A 21626-nucleotide genomic window follows, 5' to 3' on the forward strand; every position below is an offset into this window, starting at 1 on the left:
GGTTCCCAAGAATTCTCCTCCGATGGATAGCCTTGCCATTTCACTAGGTACTGGAGCCGTCCTCTATAAATGCGAGAATCGATGATCCCCTCCACGATGAATTCCTCTTGTCCGTCAATAACAACTGGATCGGGTGGAACAGGTATGCGTCCGGAAAAAGGATTTGGTACTACCGGTTTGAGCAGAGAGACATGAAAAACAGGGTGTACTTTCAAAGATTTTGGCAACTTGAGTAGACAGGCTACAGGGCTTACCAATTTACCGATTTTGTATGGCCCAACATACTTCTGCCCCAATTTAGACGTTGGAGTTCTTAGTTTTAAGTTCTTTGTTGAAAGCCAAACCATGTCTCCTACCTTGTATGTTGGTGCTGACTTGCGGAACTTATCTGCTGCCTTCTTATATCTTTCTTGAGCTGTAGCCAGCGTTTCTTTTAAGACCTCTAGATTTTGCCGAAGAAGAGTAATCCGATCGGCTACTGCGGGTACGGCTGTATCTGTTGGAAACCGTGGAAGAATGCTGGGATGATACCCCTTGTTAGCAAAAAACAGAGACTGTTTGGTGGACGCACTCTGTGAATTATTATACGTGAATTCGGCCATCGGAAGTAAGTTTACCCAATCATCCTGCAGATGACACACGTAACAACGCAGATACTGCTCCAATGTCTGGTTTGTCCGTTCCGTTTGACCGTTAGACTGCGGATGAAAAGCAGATGACAGATTTACCTTAATGTCCAGAGCTGCACAAAAGCTTCGCCAAAATCTTGAAGTAAATTGGACTCCTCGATCTGATATCACTTCATCAGGAACTCCATGTAGGCGAAAAACCTCTTGCAAAATAAGATCCGCTGTCTGTTTCGCTGTTGATAAGCCGGTACAGGGAATGAAATGAGCAGCCTTGGTTAAGCGGTCAACTACTACTAGGATAGTGTTCTTTCCTTTTGACATAGGCAACTCAACAATAAAATCCATTGAAATAGACCCCCAGGGACGGGATGGAATAGAAAGGGGTTGCAACAGTCCGGTAGGTGAGGAGCGAGGAACCTTTGATCTTGCACATACCTCGCAAGATGAGACGTAATGCTGAACGTCTTTCCGATAAGTTGGCCACCAGAAGAAGCGAGATAAGAATTCTTGAGTCTTCTGAACTCCTCTATGACCAGCAATCTTAGAGTCATGCATTAATTTTAGCACCCTTAATGTAACCGTTTCCGGAATATACAGGCGTTGTCCCTGGAACCAAAGTCTATTTTTCAAGGTTAGATTTACCTGGCTGGACGGTTGAATCAGGAACGGGTCTGCAGCGTACGCCTCCCTGATAGCTGTTAATAGATCTTGATTGTGTAACAGACCTATGAAGTTGTCTTTCGAGAGTATGGTTCTTGGAGGTGCAGCCGGGTTTATATCAACTGAATGAATTCTGGATAATACATCTGCTTTCCCATTACGAGAACCCGGCCTATAGGAAATAATAAAATCAAACTGATTAAGAAAAAGATTCCACCGAGCCTGTCTGGGTTTTAGACACCTTGCCGACCTCATGAATTCAAGGTTACGATGGTCCGTAAGTACGACAATTTGTTGGGATGCCCCTTGTAGCAAATGTCTCCATTCTTTAAATGCCGTTATAATGGCCAACAATTCTTTGTTTCCAACGTCGTAGTTTCTCTCTGCAGGTGATAACTTCTGTGAAAGAAAAGCACATGGATGCAAAAGATCTTTCTCACCTGTTCTCTGTGAAAGTACAGCCCCTATAGCACAGTCCGAGGCATCTACTTCCACTATGAAGGCTCGATCCGGGTCCGGATGTATGAGAATGGGAGCTGATGTGAATTTAGACTTCAACCTGTCAAATGCTGTCTGCGCTTGTGGCGACCAGACCAACAGCGTCTTTTTCCGTGTCAGTTGGGTAATGGGTGAGACAATCTCCGAAAAAATTTTAATGAACCGTCTGTAGAAATTGGCGAATCCAATAAATCGTTGCACCTCCTTTAGTGTATTGGGAATTGGCCACTCCTGAATGGCTTGAGTCTTGCTTGAATCCATGCTGAGACCCTGAGGAGAAATAACATACCCCAAAAATTGAATTTCCGACTTGTGAAACTCACATTTCTCCAACTTGATGCACAACTGATTTTGCCGTAGACGATCCAACACCATTCTCACATGCCGCTGATGATCCTCAAAGTTGCTGGAAAAAATTAAAATGTCATCCAAATAAACCACAACAAAAATATCGAGTATGTCTCTAAATATATCATTTGCCAAGTGTTGAAAGGTAGCCGGTGCATTACGAAGTCCGAAAGGCATAACAAGGTACTCAAAATGTCCGTAACGTGACTGGAAAGCTGTTTTCCATTCGTCACCAGGGCGAATCCGTACTATATTGTATGCTCCACGAAGGTCTAATTTTGTGAAGATTTTGGCATGTCGTATCCTCTCAAGTAATTCAGGAATTAGTGGAAGTGGTTAAGAATTTCTGACCGTAATTTTGTTGAGCTCACGATAATCGATACATGGTCGAAGTGAGCCATCCTTCTATTTCACGAAGAAGATTGGGGCACCAGCTGGAGAGGAAGATGGTCGTATAAACCCCTTAGTTAAATTCTCATCGATATACTCTTTGAGAGCTTTTAGTTCAGGTCCGGCCAGAGGATAAATGCTACCGAACGGAATCGCGGCGCCAGGTAAGAGTTCTATGGGGCAATCATACTGCCGGTGTGGTGGCAGCTTGTCCGCGTTTTTTTTTTATCACATACATCTGTAAAATCTTGATATTCCATAGGTAGTTTTAGATCACTTACACATGCTGACCCAATTAAAGCTGATTTCCTGGAAGACATCTGCCGTTCTGGAAACTGCAATTCCTTTGTTGCCCAGTTGATAGTAGGGTTTTGTAATTGTAGCCACGGTAAGCCTAAGATTACAGGAAAGTGGGGAGAAGAGATCAGCAAAAACGACAGTCTTTCCGCATGGTCCGTCCCCATACGAACCTTCAATGCTGCTGTTTCATGGTCAACAGGCCCAGATGCTAACGGGGACCCATCCACGGTCTCCATTAATACCGGTGCGATTCTCCTCTGTGAACGTATACCGTGTTTTTTAGCGAATGCGATGTCCATGAAATTACCACTGGCTCCAGAGTCAACCATAGCAGAACTAGTAACCCAGCCGGACTGAATCTTTATCTTGAGAGGAATGTAACAGTGTGAATTTTTCTTAGAGCTCTCCGAGGCCGAAGTAGTGGAGCCTACTGAAAGAACGGCTGCATTCACGGGTGAAGAGGTTTCAGAAGCACAGTCGGAGAAATCGTAATCCTGGTCGGTTTCTTTATCCCGAGGAGGACTTTGATGAGAAATTACTGAGGCATCGTCTGAGACATCGTATTCGATTACTGCAGCTGTAGTCCTGCGAATTTTACTGGGACAATTTGAAATAAAGTGACCAGATTTTCCGCAATAGAAGCATAAATTTTCTCTGAAACGATGTTCCTTGCGTGCGTCAGGACGAGTTCTTTGAATTGCATCCACCTGCATAGGTTCCGACTCCACCTGAAGAGAGGACTTATTCTGAGTTTCTCTGGAGGGAGGAGAAAAAGATAGTAAGTTCTTCCGATTAGCATCCGCCCATCTCTCTTGCCGACGTTCTGTGAGACGAACATCTATCCGAATGCAATGATTGATAAAGTCTCCCAGGGCAACAGGTGACTCCCCCCATGCCAGCTCATCCTTAATTGCAGCGGATAAACCCCTCCTAAGCACTGCATGTCTTGCCGAATCGCACCACGTAGTGTCCAGCACCCACCTCCGAAACTCCATTGCATATTCTACGACAGAGCGCTTTCCCTGTTGGAGTGTCAATAATGCGGCTTCTGCTGTGGCACTCCAATTGGGGTCACCAAACATTTGACCCATTGCAGAAATAAAGTCTTCCAGTGAATTTAAACACATATCATCAGTTTCAATCAGAGGATTTGCCCAGGCAAGAGCTTTGTTAGTTAACAGCATTATCATGGTTAATACTTTCGCTCGTTCAGTTGGGAAGTGAGCTGCCTGTGAAGAAAAATACAGTTGACACTGATTTAAAAACCCACGGAATTTTTCTCCACCAAACCTGAATGGCGGGAGTTTAGGGAAAGCCGGAGCCGGAGTTGGCATTGCTACTGGAACCGGAGCTGCAGTCTCATGAGTTGACAGGCGATTTGCTAATGCGTGGATGGACGAGTCGGCCACATTAGCATTATGAGTTATTTGAGTCTCTATTGCTGCAAGTTTTGTTTTAGTAGCCTGCAGGTCCCCATGAAGTCCTGTGATATATGAGCATATTTTCTTTAGACGCACGTCCACAGTATCTGACCCAGCGAACTCCATTCTTTTGAGGCTTGTGTATTCTGTCAACTATATACTTAATACTTGTGGAGATCGATAGCGTGGGTCGGAATGAAGACAAACACGCGCTCCCTCTCTCTTAAAGGGGCCACGCGCGCCGTCCTAAAGAGTCCCCGGCCAATAGCCGAGGGTCCTCCCATATATAAGGCTCCTCCTCCAAAATGGAGGTGCCCGGGCAAAAGTTGATGCACAGCATACTTACTTCTGCTTCAGCCCTCAGGTCCAGTTGCCAGCCTGACTACTGTTCCAGTCCGCCAGTCTGACTACTCTCCAGCCCGACAGTCTGCCTGTCAACTATATACTTGTGGAGATCGATAGCGTGGGTCGGAATGAAGACAAACACGATATTTTTGTATTAACAGGGTATATTGCAGCAGGCAAGCATATGTTATAGCAGGCAGGAATAGGCAATAAGCAATCAGTAACCAGTCTATGGAAAACGGTTGTAATATCAGTACAAACCGATAGATGTCCCAGGTGCACAGTCCACAGGATCCAGTGCCCGGACCAGGCTCCTTGCAGGGAGCAGGCTGAACTGCAGGTGGATGCAGAGTGGGTCTTTGCACACAGATGAAAGTCCAGATAAACGGCAGGCAGGTAACAGGTGGGAGATCAGTTAAACAGTCTATGGAAAACGGTTGTGATGTCAGTACAAACCGTTAGATGTCCCAGGTGCACAGTCCACAGGATCCTGAGCCCGGATAAGGCTCCTTGCAGGGAGCAGGCTGAACTGCAGGTGGATGCAGAGCGGGTCTTTGCACACAGATGAAAGTCCAGATAAACGGCAGGCAGGTAACAGGTGGGGAATCCCAGTGTAGAGAAGCAACAGGCAAGATGCAAGTCCTTCAAGCTTGGCAGCAGGTAAGATACAAGATACACAAGCAAAGTATAGTTGGCCGGAGTCTCTTTATATATATATAGCACACAGGAAGCAGGAGATATCAGACAGGAAACAAGATGGACCCCGAGGCTGTCAATTCCATTTTGGACAAGGGCAGAACCAAATAGAACAGGTACATACAGCTCCATCTTGGACAAGGGCAGAAACCGGACAGAACAGACACATGACTCAGATCCTTACAATGCCTTCCGTTCTACCCGCCAGTCTGTCTATGGGCAAGTACGCCTGCTTACCAGGAAGCACCTGCCAGTTACCTGCCTGCCGTGCCTTCTAGCCCGCTTACCTGGGAGCACTCGCCTGTTACCGGCCTGTTACCTGCTAGCCTACCTGGAGGCTCTGCCATCACTTGCCGTGACCACCCGCCTGCTAACCTAGAGACTTCAGACTGCTTGGCCGTCACTTGCCGTAGCCTACCTGGAGGCTCCTGCTGTCACTTGCCGTGACTACCTGTCTGTTAACCTAGAGACTTTAACCTGCTCTGCCGTCACGTGCCGTGACCACCTGTCAACTATCCAGAGACTTCTGCCTGCTTGTTGTGTCCATCCGCTATACCGGTCAGCCCCAGTCTTCTGACCCGTGGGAGCCACCTGCTCTCTTACAAGGTCATCCCCAGAGTAGTACCTGGTCCCTCTGCTCGGTCCCTCCCTGGTCACGGAGTCGTTAGCCGCCGTACGACCAGGGTCGGTCTGAGTTGATACTTAGTTACGCCCCTCCTTGCACCGCGGCACAGAGGTTCCACCACCCGGATCCGTAACAAGTATTGCCACATAATCTTCTTTTCTCATGATATCATCTATTTTGTGAAGTTCACCAGTCCCTCCTGCAGCAAAAAAAATCTACAACATGATGCTGCCACCCCCGTTTTACAGTTGGGATGGTGTTCTTATGCTTCCAAGCTTCTCTCTTTTTCCTCCAAACGTAACGATGGTCATTAAGCCCAAAAAGTTCTATTTTAGTTTCTTCAGACCACAGGACATGTTTCCAAAAATTAAAGGAGTTGTCCAGTACTTTTTACTATGGCACAAATGTATTTACCCTGTTAAGATAAGGGTTTTTGTAAATACCTTTCGTTGTCCTTCTGGCCTGTGAGCGGCGCTATCGCTGGCCGCTCACAAGCATCGCGTGACCCCCAACTTCAGCCAGCTCTTCCTTCTACTGATGTCACGTCAAGTGAGGCGAGACATCAGTGACACGGTCCCCGCTTTGGATGCCGGGCCTATGGGCAGGGTTACCCCGCGGGTCACACCCAGCATCCACTGCGTGCTTTCCCAATGAGGAGAGGGAAAGAGAGCGGTGGATGCTGGGTGTGACGCACGGGGTAACCCCGCCCACAGCCCATCACTCACTGTGGAACGCAGCACTGAGTCACGCCCGGCTGCAGCCAGAATTTGACGTGACATCAGTGGATGTCAGAGCTGGCTGCAGCCGGGCGTCACGTGAGCGGCCAGAAGGACAAAGAAAGGTATTTACAAAAACTTTTATCTGAACAGGGTAAATACATTGGGGGACATTTGGGCCATAGTAAAAAGTACTGGACATCTTCTTTAAGGTCTTTGTTACTGTGCAGATTTGCAAACATTAATCTGGCTTTTTTATGTTTCTTTTGCAGTAATGGCTTCTTCCTGGCCATGTTGATACATGGCAGAGTGGCAGAGTGGCTTTTCAGCCTATGTTGATACAGTACTCATTTCACTCTGGATATTGACACAATCTTACCAGCTTCCGCCATCATCTTCACAAGGTCTTTTGCTTTGGTCCTTGGGTTGATATGTACATGTCGGACCAAAGCACATTCATCTCTGGGACACAGAACCCATCTCCTTTCTGAGCGGTATGATGGCTGGACATTCCCATCTTGTTTGTACTTGTGTATAATTGTTTGTACAGATGAACGAAGCACCTTCAGGTATCTTGAAATTGTACCCATGGATGAGCCAGACTTGTGCAAGTCCACAATTCCCTTCCTGATATCTTTGCTTATTTCTTTAGACTTTCCCATGATGCTACACAAAGAAGCAGTGTGTTTCAGGTGGGCATTAAAATACATCCACAAGTGTGTCTCTAATTAACTTTGCAGTAATAAAAATGCGATAAAACATTCTCGCTTCCTAATTTTTCTGCCATTTGACAAATATTATAAATTATGGTAATCCTAATTGACTTAAAATGGGAAAGGTTTATTCTGATTTCGTGTCAGATATTGAGAAAAACATCATATGTGTCTTTTTATATAGTGTATAGAAACTTCTGGTTTCAACTGTACATAGAACTTTATTCACACAGATACAGTTGAAACCAGAAGTTGGGCCCCACTTTATGTATATCATTTGATCTCATTGTTTCCTTATTGTCTTAATTAATTCACCTAGACGGGCATTTTATAGGTAGCTTTTAGGCGGGTAGCTACCTTCTGTCCTACAATCATCATGATTTTATTATGTCTTGTTAACATCTTAGGCCTAATATATCAGGCCTTCTTGCCCCTTTTGGGGCATGATTAATTTTTACATATTACTGACTTAGACATGTAAACATTAGTTTATCTTAGATCTCTTACTATGATTTTTTATATATTTTTAATCATGATGTCCATTAGATACATATATACCCGCAATTATGTGCTCACTTGCCCTATATTGATTATTTTATATTGATACGCTGTTCCCCAGCACATGTCACTTTATCTTGTAAATTTTGTTTGAATGTTAGTACAATAAACCTCATTTCAAGGCAGAAACATTACTGTGTCCAACAGTTATTACATATATCAAACTGAAATAGCTGTTGCAAAAACACCAATTTTTATAAAACATTAAGCTTAAGATTAATAGGGGTGCCCAAACTTTTTCATATAACTGTAACTTTAAAGGGCATTTTCATAATTTCATTCTTATCCTTTCCTACTCTTTCCTGCCACCGGCACTGGTGCCTGCCCATTCATATAACTTTAATTAGCATCTTCACTTTCACCACACTCATCAGTGTATTCACTTTCCACCAGTGAGAGGCTAGGCAGCTTTATTTATTCTTTATTTTTCATATTTACACAGTGATTTATTACACATCATCACGTTTTTCATTAGATATAATCCCCTCAGTGTATCATTGTGCATCATTTTCCCTGCAACATGGCCCCCCTTAAATTATTCTAATATATTCATAACTCATCATTTCATAATCTATAATTCATCATACACCTACATCGTTTCCTATTGAGTTCTCCTTTTTGTATTATTGCATCATTTCATCTACACGACCCTTAGTAATCCATTGATTTCAATCCGCATCAATCTGCATCACAGAGACAGTGTGCATGGGCCGCTTTCGATGCCTCCAGGACTTCTGATGATGCTCATCACATGACCCGCTTGTGTTCCACGCTTGCGGTCATTGGGCGCCGAAAGGAAGATTCCCATTCGGAGAAGCTGGCACAACAGCGTCATGCATCCATTAAGTCTCACATGAGTCGGGCACTCTGGGACTCCCATTGGCCACCTTTGAATTTAAATATTTGAGTCATCCCTCACTCTGACACGCCCCCGGAAGAAGCTGGCGGTAAAACGCGCGTCGGGGTGAGGGGATGCAGCTGGTGACTAGTTCCACCATCCAGGATTACTACGCTCAGCCTTACATACAAGTGTCACCTCTAGATTACCCTCTGATTATACCTATAGGCATTTGCCATTCATATCCCTAGGCTCCCATACCAATGTTGCATCTATGCCTCACTTGTTCACTACACGGACACTGATCCTAATCACTTAGCATTATCCCTGTCAGGTCTATACTGTATGCATTTGCATTTGATATTTGTACTCTTTCTGGTTTGGGATTTTTTGCTATCTAAGGCCTCTTTCACACTTCCGTGTTTCTAGTACGTGTGGTGACAGTTTCCACACGTAGACCCATTCAAATCTATGGGTCTGCGCACATGTCAGTGTGTTTTCATGGGATGTGTGCTCCACAAGCTGACATGTCCATTTTTTGCACATGCACGGTCCGCAAAACGTCCCACATGGATGACATCTGTGTGTTATCAGTGTAACACGTATCGGCGCCTGGGAATCAACTCTACAGTTTGTGCTGTTCCCAAGCGCCGGGTGCTGAACACTGCCCTCATCATAGTTCCTGCCGACACTGGGATCAGCACCAGCAGGGACAATGATGAGGGTAGTAGGGTCTGCTCCCCCAGTGTCCACCAGTGTAAAAATAAAATTAAAATAATAAAATTCATATAGTCACCTGTCCAGAGATGTCCCCCGCTGTAATCGTCTGACCGCTGACGCTGAGGAGCCGAGGAGAATGAGCCACTCCAACGGGCCACGGAGCTGCGCTCAGGAGCGGTGTCCTGCCACTCAATGAGCGCAGCTCCGGAACAGCGAGTCATTCTACCCGGCTCCTCTGCTGAATGTCCCTCACTACCAGCGCCCCTATGACAACTCCTCCTGCCAGGGGAGAAAGAAATGGTAAATGGCATGGCTAAAATTTGCCTCAACATCCGTCCTTCTTTCTATTCTTCAAAAGTTGGGAGGTATACACACACGGCTCCGCACGCTTCATACACGCGCGGCTCCGCTCCGCACGCCTCGCACATACGCGTCTCCGCTCCGTACACCTCGTACACACACACGGCTCTGCTCCGTACACACATGCGGCTCCGCTCCGTACACCTCGTACACACACACACGGCTCCACTCCGTACACCTCGTACACACACGGCTCTGCTCCGTACACCCGACTCCGCTCTGTACACACGGCTGCACTCGGTACACCTTGAACACACGGCTCTGCCCTGTATACACGGCTGAACTCCGTACACCTCGTACACACACGGCTCCGCTCCGTACACTTCGTACACGCGCGGCTTCGCTCCGTACACCTCGTACACGCGCGGCTTCGCTCCGTACACCTCGTACACGCGCGGCTTCGCTCCGTACACCTCGTGCACGTGCGGCTCCGCTCCGTACACCTCGTACACGCGCGGCTCCACTCCGTACACCTCGTACACGCGCGGCTCTGCTCCGTACACGCGCGGCTCCGCTCCGTACACCTTGTACACACGCGGCTCCGCTCCGTACACCTCGTACACACACACGGCTCCGCTCCGTACACCTCGTACACACACGGCTCTGCTTCGTACACCCGACTCCGCTCTGTACACACAGCTGAACGCCGTACACCTTGTACAAACGCACGCGATTCCGCTCCGTACACATGTGGCTACGCTCCGTACACCTCGTACACGCCTGGCTCCACTCCGTACACACGGCTGCGCTCCGTACGCCTCGTCCACACGCGGCTCCGTCCACACGCGGCTCCGCTCCGTACGCCTCCTACACGCGCGGCTCCGCTCCGTACGCCTCCTACACGCGCGGCTCCGCTCCGTACGTCTCCTACACGCGCGGCTCCGCTCCGTACGCCTCCTACACGCGCGGCTCCGCTCCGTACGCCTCCTACACGCGCGGCTCCGCTCCGTACGCCTCCTACACGCGCGGCTCCGCTCCGTACGTCTCCTACACGCGCGGCTCCGCTCCGTACGCCTCCTACACGCGCGGCTCCGCTCCGTACGCCTCCTACACGCGCGGCTCCGCTCCGTACGCCTCCTACACGCGCGGCTCCGCTCCGTACGCCTCCTACACGCGCGGCTCCGCTCCGTACGCCTCCTACACGCGCGGCTCCGCTCCGTACGCCTCCTACACGCGCGGCTCCGCTCCGTACGCCTCGTACACGCGCGGCTCCGCTCCGTACGCCTCGTACACGCGCGGCTCCGCTCCGTACGCCTCGTACACGCGCGGCTCCGCTCCGTACGCCTCGTACACACGCGGCTCTGCTCCGTACACCTCGTACACACGCGGCTCTGCTCCGTACACCTCGTACACACACGGCTCCGCTCCGTACACCTCGTACACACGCGGCTCCGCTCCTTACACCTCGTACACGCGCGGCTCTGCTCCGTACACCTCGTACACACACAGCTCCGCTCCATACACCTCGTACACGCGCGGCTCTGCTCCGTACACCTCGTACACACGCGGCTCTGCTCCGTACACCTCGTACACACGCGGCTCTGCTCCGTACACCTCGTACACACGCGGCTCTGCTCCGTACACCTCGTACACACACGGCTCCGCTCCGTACACCTCGTACACACGCGGCTCTGCTACATCTGTAGCACCCTGAGGATTCGGCTGCTACAGGAGTATTGCACCTCAACCCAGAGGTGTGATATTCCACTCCCGGGCAAGGATGGAGTGTGGAACTGAGCTCGGTAGGCTGCATGCACTACACACATCCCATTTCCGAGGAGCAGACCGACGGTACTCCCACTTAGAAATGTGCAGGTACGACCGAGTCTGTTCCTGGCTGGAGTGGGAGGGGGGTGGTACATCCCAAGTAGTGTAGGGGCAGATAGGGGGAGCAGCCTGGGTAAAGTTAGGAGCTCATTGGGTGCTGGTCACCTGAGCTCACACATAGAGGGTGTATATAAGGTGGGCACCAACTAAGATCAGGGTCAGATGCAGAGGATCAGATGCAGAGAGTCAGTCAGCTGCAGAGAACAAGTCAGGAGCAGAGGAGAGAAGAAAGACAAAGACCCAGAGTGAGAGAGGAGAAAAGAGAGAGACCCAGAGCACAGAAGAGAAGGACTCTGAGATCCCAACTAAAAGCACCGGGTGAAGAGTCGGCATCAGGGTACCGGAACCCAAGCTGGTGGGGGTAAAAACATTCCCCAGCCAGAGACCGGAGACCGTGGGCAGTGTCTGCCACGGTCACCCATCACATCCACCCCGAAGGCACACCACATGAAGGGTCAGGGAACCCAGGGCCAAGGGTGTCCCAACAGAAGGCCCGAGGGAGCTGGACCTAGGTGGATTACTGGTGGGGACGGCCAGAGAACGGGACAGAAAGAGAGCTCAGGGCCACGCTCCGGACTTGTTTGGGGGTTGGCTGGATCCAGGACCTGGTGGACGCAGCACGGCTCGGGTGGTCACTAGCAGCTGGAGTGACCAGTACAACATCTGCAGTAAGTAAACACCCTTAACTGCACAACCCGACTCTGTCTTCACTGCCGTCTGCACTACACCACCACAACCCCCATCCTCTGCGCCTGTCCCCTCTGAGGCTATACCCCTCCCGTTGGGGGTTATCCCACCAAGCTGCGCATCCACCATCAGCCTCAGCGGAACCTGCTGCAGCGGCGGCCCCAGTGACCGCATCACAACGGGTGGCGTAGTCGACACAAAAGAACTCTTAATAACATCTGTAGGACTGCCACATAACACTGAGCTTGACGCCCTGGGCACGGGGCCGGGTCACAGCCGCTCGGAGACTACAACCCCCCATCTGATCCGGTGCCGGATATTCCCCTCAAAAAGGAATATGTCCCAGGGGGCGCGTCAACTTTGGCGTAGTCGGCAGGATTACGTGCCCGCAACACCCGGGTACTGCGTGCCTGAAGAAAGGTGCAAGTTTACCTCAGAAAGAAGTCTCCCGCCGGTTCCGGAGGGTCCACGCCATCGGACTCCATCACCAGTCGTTTCCCGCCGATTGTCCGCCATTTCCAACTTGTTCCCGCCGTCTGCAGAGTTTCCCGCCACTGGGCGACGCTTCCCGCCAAAACCGCAGATTTCCCGCCTTGGAAGAGCAGCGGACGCCATTATGGGCGTGCCAAAGGAGGGCGAGAGGCCGCCTCCCATCGTGGGCCAGGACAGAAAATGGCGCCAAAAGTGGAAACCGCCCCCACCAATAGAGACTGTGATGCTGGAGGTGTCTGTCAGCGTGAAAGAACTACCCCTGGAGCTGACAGTCACCGAGTTGCCCCGGGACCGCCCTCGAAGTGGGAGGAGACGAAAGAAAAGAGCGAAGATGGGTGCCGCCTGGAGCAGTCTGGAGCGAGTGCACCCGGAGGCAAGTAGCCTGGAGAAGAATATCGGAGGAGCTCACCCGGAGATGTCCAGAGAGCAGAGCAGCACCGGCCCGCTGGCCAGGAGCCTGCTGGAAGAAGAGCAGAGCAGCACCGACCCGTTGGTCAGGAGCCTGCTGGACACCACGACCCCACTAGGCCTAGTGGAGGTCCTTGCACAGCTCCCCCGAGACCGGGAGTGTGCGCAGACTGCCCTGGAGGGCCTCGCACGGAGGATGGCCCGGGTACAGCGCGAGATATTGGCGGAATGGAGCCGGGAGATGGCCCAGCAAGCTGAAACCAAGACGCAAGCTGAAACCAAGACCCGGAGCACGCCAGCCGAGATGAGGAAGGAGACCGCCTCTGAGGATGGCGCGGGAGGACCCAAGGCCGGAGACGGCGCCGAGGAGGGAGCCGAACGCATGGAGGCAGGTAAAGGGGACGCCTATACCCCAAGCCGTGACACCGCTTACCTGCCCCAGCTCCCCGTCGCAGAGCCCGAAAGTCCCCCTGCTGTGCCCGAAAACGCCATGTCACCGACGCAGACTAGGCCCCAACCGGAAGCCGCCGCCGCGACCCCTGTGACGTCACACGCCTCGACCCCGAGCGTGACCAAGCAGGAAGTACCACCAGCCTGGTCGCAGGGCCTAGAATTCCCGGGCGCCGCAACACCAACAGCGCCCCCTACCTCTGCGGAGCCTCCGGCCTGGTCGCAAGGCCAGGTAGCCCAGGGCGCCGCCGTATTAACGGTGCCCTTCACCTTCCAGGTGCCCCAGGCCTGGCCGCAAGGCCTGGGCAACCCGGGCGCTAACACCACCGCGCCCATAAGACCAAGAGTGCCGCATCTGGGAGAGGACCTGTTTGCCCAGCATACGTGCCCGAACGGGTCTGAAGCCAAAGGTAACAACCAGCTGTAAGCAAAGAGCAGGAGGAAGACGCCGTTGAGTGCGGCAGAGAAGTGATGTAAATAGTTACCCGACCGGGTACCAAAGAAACTGTTGATACTTATATATAGTCCCCGTTGGGACCAGCTGAGTGAACTGTTTACCCGTTAACCCCTTAATCCCACAGGCTGAGGACTGTGAGCAGCCATTCCCTTCCCTCTACCTGGCCGAGGACTGAGAGCGGCCAACTTCCCTTGTATATAGTTGCGCGTCCTAAAGCGCCCCCTACCGGTTTTATAGAAAACCAGTTTTTCTAAGAGACTGTCGCACTTTTCCCGGACACACGTTGCACAGTGTCCGGAGGAGGAACCTGAAACAAGAGACGACGAGAATGTTTATATGAAAAGTTTTATATATATAATGTTTTATATGTTTTATTATGTTTATATGAAAAAAAAATTTGTATGTTTTGGTGATGTTTTATGTCTTACAGCCCGAGGGCGTGCTGTGATTTACCAGGGGGGAATGTAGCACCCTGAGGATTCGGCTGCTACAGGAGTATTGCACCTCAACCCAGAGGTGTGATATTCCACTCCCGGGCAAGGATGGAGTGTGGAACTGAGCTCGGTAGGCTGCATGCACTACACACATCCCATTTCCGAGGAGCAGACCGACGGTACTCCCACTTAGAAATGTGCAGGTACGACCGAGTCTGTTCCTGGCTGGAGTGGGAGGGGGGTGGTACATCCCAAGTAGTGTAGGGGCAGATAGGGGGAGCAGCCTGGGTAAAGTTAGGAGCTCATTGGGTGCTGGTCACCTGAGCTCACACATAGAGGGTGTATATAAGGTGGGCACCAACTAAGATCAGGGTCAGATGCAGAGGATCAGATGCAGAGAGTCAGTCAGCTGCAGAGAACAAGTCAGGAGCAGAGGAGAGAAGAAAGACAAAGACCCAGAGTGAGAGAGGAGAAAAGAGAGAGACCCAGAGCACAGAAAAGAAGGACTCTGAGATCCCAACTAAAAGCACCGGGTGAAGAGTCGGCATCAGGGTACCGGAACCCAAGCTGGTGGGGGTAAAAACATTCCCCAGCCAGAGACCGGAGACCGTGGGCAGTGTCTGCCACGGTCACCCATCACATCCACCCCGAAGGCACACCACATGAAGGGTCAGGGAACCCAGGGCCAAGGGTGTCCCAACAGAAGGCCCGAGGGAGCTGGACCTAGGTGGATTACTGGTGGGGACGGCCAGAGAACGGGACAGAAAGAGAGCTCAGGGCCACGCTCCGGACTTGTTTGGGGGTTGGCTGGATCCAGGACCTGGTGGACGCAGCACGGCTCGGGTGGTCACTAGCAGCTGGAGTGACCAGTACAACATCTGCAGTAAGTAAACACCCTTAACTGCACAACCCGACTCTGTCTTCACTGCCGTCTGCACTACACCACCACAACCCCCATCCTCTGCGCCTGTCCCCTCTGAGGCTATACCCCTCCCGTTGGGGGTTATCCCACCAAGCTGCGCATCCACCATCAGCCTCAGCGGAACCTGCTGCAGCGGCGGCCCCAGTGACCGCATCACAACGGGTGGCGTAGTCGACACAAAAGAACTCTTAATAACATTTGTAGGACTGCCACATAACACTGAGCTTGACGCCCTGGGCACGGGGCCGGGTCACAGCCGCTCGGAGACTACAACCCCCCATCTGATCCGGTGCCGGGTATTCCCCTCAAAAAGGAATATGTCCCAGGGGGCGCGTCACATCCACACTGTAAACCCCTCCTGACCCCACACATAAACTTCAGCTCATCCAGCACCATGACAACCAGCACAGCAGAGTCCTGCATCCACTGAGGCCCCTGATCATGTGACTCCTCCCCTCCTGTGACCTCATCACAGCTCCTGTGCGCACAGAGCAGCCATATATGTGGTGGCGGCTCTGCAGGTGGAGGTATGTGGAGACCCCATTACTGGCCGCAGGGGGCATTAACCCCTTCAGCACGGAGACTCTTTTGGGGTCTCTGTGTGGTGTGAACAGTGAGGTAACAGCTGTGGACAGAATGCGGCTTAGCTGGTTCCCGTTCACATTAGATCCAGTCAGATGGCTGCAGGATGAGAGGACAGTGGAGAATCCGTAATCCGCAGCCTATAAACCATGGAGATGTAGGGCAGTTACCTGAGGCCGGAGTGAATGCTCCTCACAGAGATGAGGCGGGGGGTCTCTCTATAAATGTCCGGCGTCAGTGCCCCCCGCGCCCCTCACATCGTAGCCGGGGGTCAGAGTTCGGTGCTGAATGAATAATGTTATAGCAGATTATTGACTTCTGAGTAATAACAAAAACCTCCTGATGTGACAATGGGTGAAACACGCTGAGGAGACTGAGCACAGGTCAGCGAGCTCAGTAATAAAAACCCCCGGACACCTCAATGTGAATACTGTAGTACAATATGGGGGGTCACAGTGATCACCTGGAGCTCAGCAGGAGATATCTGCATCTCAGTAACATAGACCCTGGATACCTCCATGTGAATACTGTAGTACAATATGGGGGACACAGTGATCACCTGGAGCTCAGCAGGAGATATCTGCATCTCAGTAACATAGACCCCCGGATACCTCAATGTGAATACTGTAGTACAATATGGGGGGACACAGTGATCACCTGGAGCTCAGCAGGAGATATCTGCATCTCAGTAACATAGACCCCCAGATACCTCAATCTGAATACTGTAGTACAATATGGGGGACACAGTGATCACCTGGAGCTCAGCAGGAGATATCTGCATCTCAGTAACATAGACCCCGGATACCCCAATGTGAATACTGTAGTACAATATGGGGGGACACAGTGATCGCCTGGAGCTCAGCAGGAGATATCTGCATCTCAGTAACATAGACCCCCAGATACCTCAATCTGAATACTGTAGTACAATATGGGGGACACAGTGATCACCTGGAGCTCAGCAGGAGATATCTGCATCTCAGTAACATAGACCCTGGATACCTCCATGTGAATACTGTAGTACAATATGGGGGGACACAGTGATCACCTGGAGCTCAGCAGGAGATATCTGCATCTCAGTAACATAGACCCCCGGATACCTCAATGTGAATAATGTAGTACAATATGGGGGGACACAGTGCTCACCTGGAGCTCAGCAGGAGATATCTGCATCTCAGTAATAAAGACCCCCGGATACCTCAATGTGAATACTGTAGTACAATATGGGGGGACACTGCTCACCTGGAGCTCAGCAGGAGATATCTGCATCTCAGTAACATAGACCCCGGATACCCCAATGTGAATACTGTAGTACAATATGGGGGGACACAGTGATCACCTGGAGCTCAGCAGGAGATATCTGCATCTCAGTAACATAGACCCTGGATACCTCCATGTGAATACTGTAGTACAATATGGGGGGACACAGTGATCACCTGGAGCTCAGCAGGAGATATCTGCATCTCAGTAACATAGACCCCAGGATACCTCAATGTGAATAATGTAGTACAATATGGGGGGACACAGTGCTCACCTGGAGCTCAGCAGGAGATATCTGCATCTCAGTAATAAAGACCCCCGGATACCTCAATGTGAATACTGTAGTACAATATGGGGGGACACAGTGCTCACCTGGAGCTCAGCAGGAGATATCTGCATCTCAGTAACATAGACCCCGGATACCCCAATGTGAATACTGTAGTACAATATGGGGGGACACAGTGCTCACCTGGAGCTCAGCAGGAGATATCTGCATCTCAGTAACATAGACCCCCGGATACCTCAATGTGAATAATGTAGTACAATATGGGGGGGACACAGTGCTCACCTGGAGCTCAGCAGGGGATATCTACATCTCAGTAACATAGACCCCCGGATACCTCAATGTGAATAATGTAGTACAATATGGGGGGACACAGTGCTCACCTGGAGCTCAGCAGGAGATATCTGTATCTCAGTAACATAGACCCCGGATACCCCAATGTGAATACTGTAGTACAATATGGGGGGACACAGTGCTCACCTGGAGCTCAGCAGGAGATATCTGCATCTCAGTATCTGTGATTGGCGGATGCAGCTTAGCGGCTGAGTAACAAAGAGACAATATACCGGGAGCTACAAGGAGAGCAGCACAACGTATCAGCCGTGTGAGGAATTGCTAGATTAGGAGTTAACCCTTCTGTGGGGATTCTTGAGCCTCTGTAGGTAATAGACATTTATAATAAAATGTATTGAAGGGGCAAGAAGCAATAGATCAACAAGAACTCGTCATCCACATGAATAGTGACTGACGCTCGCTGATTGCTAGTTGTTCAGGGCTGGAATTGAGGTCAAAGTGCAAAAATAAGGGATGATTGTCTGTGGGATTTATACATGCGGAATGTTTCCATGTGCCATGAAGATGAATGTACAAGTTGGAACGATCTCTGACTACCTATGCTCTGGGAAGGAGCTAATAAAGTGCCCCAATAAAGTACAGCAATACTCACCTATAGAATAATAATATACTGTTTATTATTTTTATTATTAGTATCCAAGTCTGATACTAATAATAGTATCATACTGTGTGAGACCATCATACTGAGCTAGATGGGCACACAGGAGAACAATTCCCTTGTGATGAGTCAGATAGGGGTAAGTAGGTGAGAAATACAGACCTTTGGTCTCTCTGAAGGAAAAACCTACAAACAGGGACGCCAATGCCCAATAGAATAAAATGTGTAAACCTTTATTAATTTCAACAAAGAACAAATAGACTCACACAAATATTAAAAAGAGGACCAGATGCAGAGTATGGTAAGTCACTCAGAAAGTGATTAAGACCTTTTTCTAGATGTAGCCCAAGTAAAGTGCTATACATGTGGATAAGGGCTGAGAGACTGAACCACTAATGGACACAGAGACATGGGAAGCAAGATGAAATAGACTTTCCAGCTCAAGCAAAGGGTGGCCACAACCTTATATGCACTTGTGCACATTAGACTGAAAAAACCTGAAGGACTGAACTGGAATGTAAATTGGTGTGCATGCAGTATGTAAGAGCATGTTCACACATGGCCACTAACCAGAAAAAAAGACAGAAACACAATACACAAATACCCTGAAATAAATAAATAAACCACAATAGTGCATGAAAATAATAAAGGGTACTTAGTTAACATAATTTTGATCAAAATAATGCGAAAGCCTTATGTGTAATGTGCACAAGTGCATATAAGGGTGTGGCCACTCTTTGCCTGAGCTGGAAAGTCTATTTCACCTTGCTTCCCATGTCTCTGTGTCCACTGTTTTGGTTCAGTCTCTCAGCCCTTATCTACATGTATGTCACTTGACAAATGGTAAGGTTTTTAATATTAGAGTAAGGACTGTACCATAAGGGTCGCTACGACGAGGCGGGATGGCTTTCACATTATTTTGGTCAAAAATTATGTTAACTCAGTACCCTTTATTATTTTCATGCACTATTGCGGTTTGTTTGTTTATTTATTTATTTCAGGGTATTTGTGTTTTGTAAGAAAATCCTTACTGAGAGCTGGAAGAGCCGAGAAAACAGTGTAGACAATTTCTTCAAAGCAGAGAATGAAGTTTATTCAGAGGTACGTGGCAGAACAGTTCAGAAAGCAGGCAGGGAGAATATACTTGACACGCGCAGGTGTCTAGACGAGCGACACAGCATTAGGATATCTGGCGATGGTCTGGCCATGGTGTGGCTTCGGTCTGGCGATGGTGTGGCCTTGGCGGTGGACTGCCTTGGCGATGGACTTTCATGGACTGCCTGTAGACTGGCGATAGAATGGCCCTGAGCAACAGTATCAGAGCCTTTTTATGCATAGCTTAAACAAAGGAACTACATATTGCGGCAAAAGGCTTATACATGATAACATCATACTGCAGGGAGGACGTGCATTTTAGAACAGCAATGTGATAATGCAACATGACAATATTTATGAGTATTTTTACCAAACTCCATTAGAATCTATAAATTCTCATGTCGTTACTTAAGTAATGACAGTTTCCTAATAATTCTCGACATATTGCCAACTGTATTGTCCTAATTTCCATACCACAATTACAAGGACATTATTTACTACCCTATAACACCACTTATTTACTCTTACATTGACCTGCAGCTGTTGCTATTAACCTTTGTGTATACTAACCATACCTGCTAATGGCACTGACATCATTTTATGATTCCCTTGTGACTGGGACGCACAGGAAATGCATCTCATTAGCTCAAACTTCTGAACAAGATGGCTGCTAGGTTTAACATGGCTGTTCAGAATATTAGGACTTCTCATTCTTTTACATGTTTCTGTCTTTGTTTTTGTCTGTTTGGTGGCCATGTGTGAACATCCTCTTACATGCTGCATACACACCAATTTACATTCCAGTTCAGTCCTTCAGGTTTTTTCAGTCTAATGTGCACAAGTGCATATAAGTGTGTGGTCACCCTTTGCCTGAGCTGGAAAGTCTATTTCATCTTGCTTCCCATGTCTCTGTGTCCATTAGTGGTTCAGTCTCTCAGCCCTTATCCACATGTATGTCACTTAACAAATGGTAAGGTTTTTAATATTAGAGTTAGGACTGTCTCATAAGGGTCGCCGTGATGAGACGGGATGGCTTTCGCATTATTTTGATCAAAATTATGTTAACTAAGTACCCTTTATTACTTTTATGCACTATTGCGGTTTATTTATTTATTTCAGGGTATTTGTGTATTGTTTCTGTCTTTTTTTTTTAATTGATATCATATTGTGTGCCAGGAGGAAGACATCAGATAGTACTTTCTGAAGGAAAGCAAAGATTGGCAGTGGGAATCCAAATTACATGCAGGGGGCATAGCTCTGGCCAGGAGGCCTACTTAAACGGTTCGGAACTCTGCCGAGTGGGAACAGAAGACCAATAGGCCTAATTAAGGGAATAAAACTTCACTAAGGTGAGCAGCAGGATGAGGTCCTTCTCTCAGGCCAGGAGGCCTACTTAAACGGTACAGAACTTTGCACTGAGGAAGCAGAAGACCTAATTAAAAGGGATTAAGTTAAGGAAGGATTCCTTATCTTAGACAAATAGAATTTATGGAAACAATTGTCTATAGTAGACAGGAAGCTACAGTGTTGCCAAACTGGGACACCAGTTCTCCTACGGAGAGCTGAAGATGCAATGCTTCAACAAGAAGTGTGTGGCCCTCATCAGATGAACTTTGAGAGTATTAGTGAGGAGTTGTACCAATGCACCTCAGCCAGTGAGGTCCTCACAAATAAACAGGGAGCTAACAGTAAAGGAATGTGCACACGATCCGGACAGGCAGCACTTTGGACGCAGCAAACTTTATGATGCATCCAAAGCACTGCGTTATATGAACGCAGGTGAATCCGCATGTGTTCATTGAACCATGTGTATTCACTGCATTCAATACATTGTAGTGATCTAATTTCTCATGTGGAGACTAGCGACTCCACATGAGAAATTGATATGCTGCGGTCTGGAAAGATGCGCCGCATGTCCATGTCCGCGGGTGATCCGCAGGTGCACGGAGACTCATAGTGGACA

General features: G+C 49.2%; 1 long non-coding RNA gene across 1 annotated transcript; it reads left to right on the forward strand.

Moving 5' to 3' along the window:
* Positions 1–15954: 15954 nt before the first annotated feature.
* LOC141219372 (uncharacterized) lies at positions 15955–20892 on the forward strand. The gene is made up of 3 exons (XR_012287888.1): positions 15955–16021; positions 19570–19669; positions 20840–20892. It is a non-coding gene; the product is annotated as an uncharacterized lncRNA (long non-coding RNA).
* Positions 20893–21626: the final 734 nt, after the last annotated feature.

This window comes from Phyllobates terribilis, unplaced genomic scaffold, assembly GCF_046119375.1.
Source record: "Phyllobates terribilis strain yellow unplaced genomic scaffold, ASM4611937v1 Scaffold_265__1_contigs__length_2625494, whole genome shotgun sequence".
In the NCBI taxonomy this organism is placed as follows: Eukaryota; Metazoa; Chordata; class Amphibia; order Anura; family Dendrobatidae; genus Phyllobates; species Phyllobates terribilis.